We start from the raw sequence: 5,492 nt of genomic DNA on the forward strand, positions 1-5,492 counted from the left end.
TTTCTAATCAACTAAATGTTAGCAAACATGGAAGAAGCTGTGACTGAATATTGGTCAATGCTCAAAAACAGCCACAACATATAATGTGTAATTATATAAACATTTAAAATTTGTGTTTTTGTGTATTTATCATAATAAACTTCAATATCTTTTTTTGTTTTTGTTTCACTTTTTTTTTTTCATCTCAGCAATGATCTGTTAATGTCTTAAGTGATCTGTTAATATTTACTTAAGTGCTCCGATGCATTCAAGATTTATGACCGTTTAAGTTAAGGGTTTAGGGTGTAAAATACAACAGAGCATGTCAAAAGTTTCAGTTGTGAACAAATTGAAGTCAACAAGCCAGCTGTCCTCTTCAAAAGTCCAATGTGTTTCTACCATTCAGTGCTCTTTTCCTGGATCCTATACTTAAAGGGATACTCCACTTTAAAATGAAAATTTTGTCATTAATCACTTACCCCCATGTCGTTCCAAACCTGTAAAAGCTCCGTTCGTCTTCGGAACACAATTTAATACATTTTGAATGAAAGGTCCATAAAAGGTATGAAAGTCATCGTCAGAATACTCCATCTGCCATCAGACGTGCAATCTGGGTTATATAAAGCAACAGGAAAACTTTTTGTAAGCGAAGAAAACAAAAATAATGACTTTATTCAACAATTTCTTTGTCAACAGTCTCCTCTGTGTCTCTCCATATCACCGTATGCTGTGTATGCTCTTCTGTATCATCCGCGCCACAAGGAAGGTGGCGTGGATGATACAGAAGAGCATACGCAGCATACGGTGAAATGGAGAGACACAGAGGAGACTGTTGACAAAGGAATTATAGAATAAAGTCGTTATTTTTGTTTTCTTCGCTTACAGAAAGTGTTCCCGTTGCTTCATATAACCCAGATTGCACGTCTGATGGCAGATGGACTATTCTGACGATGACTTTCATACCTTTTCTGGACCTTGACACTGTTATTTATTTGGCGGTCTATGGGACAGTCACAAGCCTCCCGGTTTTCATCCAAAATATCTTAAATTGTGTTCCGAAGACGAACGGAGCTTTTACGGGTTTGGAACGACATGGGGGTAAGTGATTAATGACAAATTTTTCATTTTGGGGTGGAGTATCCCTTTAAATGTCCTACCAGCAGCCAGGGGTGGGCAGTATTTCAGATTATTTATTTAAAATACATATTCGAAATACAAAATATTATTTTGTATTTTAAAGCATTTAAAAAATAATTTGAGTATTTTTGTATTTTCAAAATACAAAATACTTTGTGACAGTCAGCCTCTTTATTCGTTTTCTGATTTCCTTTTCAGTCCCCCAAACCCAACTGTCACGTAACAAGCTGCAGATGCCAGATAAAGTGAAAGTGACGTGACATTCAGCCAAGTATGGTGACCCATACTCAGAATTTGTGCTCTGCATTTAACCCATCCGAAGTGCACACACACAGAGCAGTGAACACACACACACTGTGACCACACACCCGGAGCAGTGGGCAGCCATTTATGCTGTGGCGCCCGGGGAGCAGTTGGGGTTCAGTGCCTTGCTCAAGGGCACCTCAGTCGTGGTATTGACGGTGGAGAGAGTGCTGTACATTCACTCCCCCCACACCCACAATTCCTGCCGGCCCGAGACTCGAACTCACAACCCTTCGATTGGGAGTCCGACTCTCTAACCATTAGGCCACGACTTCCCCATAAAACGAATTCATCTAGTATTGGGGAGCATATTCTGCGGTCAACTGAACTCTGGTTGCACTCGCTGGATGTACAAAAATGTGGGTTTTGTTTTTGTAACTTGTGATAAACATTTACACCTTCTGAAATACAACTAGATGCAGCATTGACAAATTCTACTGCAGTGATAGTTGAGACACCATTCATGATGCTGTGGTTACAAACTTAAACTTGCTGTTTGCAAATTTCAGTGTGTTCTTTCTATGAAACTTTTATCCCACTTTTCCAACTTTAATATTGGTCCCCAAATTTCACTCCCGTACAATAGAATTGGTTTAATGATTGTGTGATATCATTTAAACGTGATCACGATAACGTGATTTTATGGCATAAAATGCCCTCCGAGTTCTCTCATCCAAGGCCTCTACAGCTAGACTAAAGCTCCCTGATGCCGAGATCTCAATGCCCAGGTAAGTGTAGCTAGTGCTGTGCTCTAGGACTTCTGGTTTTATTAACAAAATGATAGACAAGAGAAACGAACAACTACTAAATTGATACAACGAATGGATAAAGTGCAAAATTAATGCAAGTCACTGAGTTAGATTTTACTATGGACGTTATCTTATGGAAAGATATAATGCAGTTACTTTGGAGGTAATAAGGTAAACCTTATTGTCATGAGCTGGTTATAAGCTGGTCCTGAGCAAGAGCTTAAACCAGCTCATGACCAACTAAGTACTGTATTTACTATACTGTAGTATAGTACTGTATTTGTATTTGGATACATTTACATGTTGTATTTTTATATGTATTTTAAATACATTCTCATGTATTTGTGCAAATCTGTGCATGAAGCAACGTTTACCACCCTATTCTGTATTTTACGCTGTTGTGTGTGAGGGGCGAGCATGATTTCACCTCAAGTACATCCTTGTTGATCCAGGAACAACATTCCAATCAACCAATCAGAATTGAGATATAACTTTTCAGGAAATATCTGTTTTCAATGGGGGTTAGGTGCTTTTACACCCTTGTTAATCAGCTATCATTTCCCACTGATTTTAGGAATAAATTATGGGTAGGGTTAGGTTTTGGGGTAAGGATTGGGTTAGGTCTATATTTTTGGACAATAATGTTGATCCAGGAACATGTCTTACTTGGCAAAATCACCTGTAGCTCTGTACTATAAGATTCTGTAATAGACAAACACTGCACACTAGCAACATTAGTTTTTAAATTAGTGTTACATAATTTTCACGCTGAAGTCCTCTTGAGACACAATCAGACAATCTGAGCTCATAATGAGAGCGTTTTGTTTGAAACCGTTCTCATGCATGGCACAAACTCATTAATCACTTTAACATGAGAAGAAAACCAATGACTAAACCTTGATTTCATGTAATCGAGACGGGCTCGTTCACCGGAAATAATGACTCACGACGTGTTTAGTCTGTCTGGCTTCACCCGAGTGACCCACTCAGATGGCCGGTGAGATTCAGACATTGTATAATGATAGAATAGAGTCAAGGCAAACAGAAAGGCCTGGCAGTGATGGATGATGTTTGTGTTGAGGAGATAACGTAACACTCTCGTGGGTCAAAGTGGTTTACCATCCAAACTACAGTGATCGATTCCTCAAAGCAGAGCAGTGTTTGCTTAGTGTGATCACCCTGCAGACCCGCCGGGATGTAGTTCGTGAACATGGATCCTCATTTCAAACTCAAACAAGCCTGTGGCCACCTGTTATTATCCACGTCACTCTGTCAATAGACAGCAGAGGGCGCTATTTGCATAAACATCACTATATGCAGCCTATTTCAACTAGTGTTTGAAATTTTTGGAAATAAAGCCTGGATTGTTTAATTTATATTATAGATTACAGGCTCCAGCAAGAACTGCATAAGGGAAGGAAGAAATCTAATCTCATGATTAGATAAGTGATATAAAAACAGAAAAGTCATAAATGAGTCTTGAAAGGCTCTTACAGGCTTTATAGTTAAATAACGACTGCCTATTGAAGCATCTTTGAGGGTGCCTGAACAAACGCTGGAAAAACTTTTTTATAATTTCTTTTGAAAATGTTTCTGCGGATCTGTCAAGATATTGTAATGTATGTTTCATTTTACAGTAAAACTATGTTAGACAAAGTTAAATTGTGAATAAAAATATCTTATTAACAAAGATGCTGCTGCAAAAAAAATAAAAATAAAATAAAAATAAAATAAAATAAAATAAAATCCCCCATGAGAAGAAATGTTTAGAAATGAGGTTAATAGAGCAATTTCTGGAGCACTTCAACAGATGTCTTCCGTGTGAGGCTGACAGTGGGAAAAAGAGTTTTGGACGGACATTCAAATGTCATGTGACTTAAAAACAGCACATCATTGTCTACCTTACGGCCTGCCCTTTTAATTCCCATAGTGCAATATATTGTTTTGTTTTTGATTTTTTTCAGAATAACAAGAAAAAAAAAAATACCATTGTTGCTTACAAAGTCTGAGATGAAGGCAGTGCCCTTATCAAACCAGTCAGGAAAAAATCTTACGAGTTACGAGCTGATAATGTATATTGATTAGGCCTATAACAAATTAAATGAGGAGAACATTTGTTTAAAGATCTATTTCCATGACTCAAGAGCTTTATGAGAGTTTGAAAGCTTTAGGAAGGCTTGTGCACTGAAAATGAAAATTTCCACATTTTAAAGGGATAGTTAAAAAATAATTAAAAAATAAGGAAAATTCTGTAGCCAATGGTTTTCAACAGACTATTGTGTTCAACAGAAGAAAGAAACTCAGGTTTGTGACAACTTAGGTGTGAGTATATGGTGACAAATTTGTCAGTTCTGGGTGAACTAACCCATTAAAAATCAAACTGGGGATCCAAAACCACACTAAACTCCTAAACATTATTTTAGCCATGTTCATTTGAAAAGAAGTTAATTATCTACTTGCAAGTCATGAAGACTCAAATGGGCAAATGGTACACTTTTCTAGGAATTACCCCACAACTCTGTAATTAAAATTTTGCAATGTAATATAAATGCATGTCATTTGTAAAATTGTAAATACGTAGCCTTTAAACTAAAGCACCAGGTTCTCTCACAGTCAGGATTGGGTCAAGTGTGCAAGTGTGTGTGTAGATTTACACTGACATTTATTCACGCACATACAGAGCTGTTGACAGTAATGCATGCGTGTCATAAACGTTCACTGTGTACTGAAACTAAGGGGGATTATGGGTAATATGTTGTCCTCAATAGCATGTTTCTCAACCTGCATCTGTCATCCAGCTCTGAGGACAAGACGAGGCTGGAAATGAAGTTTACTTCTCATTGTTTCTGAAACCTCACATGAAACATGCAAGATTCAGATACCTTCAGCAGACAAATAAAAATCTAAACAAGCAAACAAACAAACAAAATCACTGATTTATTTATTTATTTTTACTTGTAATGGTTTAAAGAATTTTTTCCATCTGTGATGCTTGGGTTACTGTTGACAGCTTTGGCATAAATGACACTAACTGATGTTTTTATTTGCACACTGGTACAGTTAATAACATTCATCAGACAAGTGCTTTAACTCATCCATTCATCCGTGAAAATATAACCATACAAAACTGCTCTGGTCTTCTTAATACAAAACTAATAAAATAATATAAACAGGCAAAACAGTAAAATGTATGTAGAGCACCATCTTTTGTAATTATAATTACAAAATTATAATAATTTTAATAATTATAATAATTTTGTAAGGTTTCTGCTACCATGCAAAGTGCCTTGATGTGGTTCAGTGGTTATTATTTAAGTAGTATTG

This window comes from Cyprinus carpio, chromosome A11 (genome assembly GCF_018340385.1).
Source record: "Cyprinus carpio isolate SPL01 chromosome A11, ASM1834038v1, whole genome shotgun sequence".
NCBI classification, from domain to species: domain Eukaryota; kingdom Metazoa; phylum Chordata; class Actinopteri; order Cypriniformes; family Cyprinidae; genus Cyprinus; species Cyprinus carpio.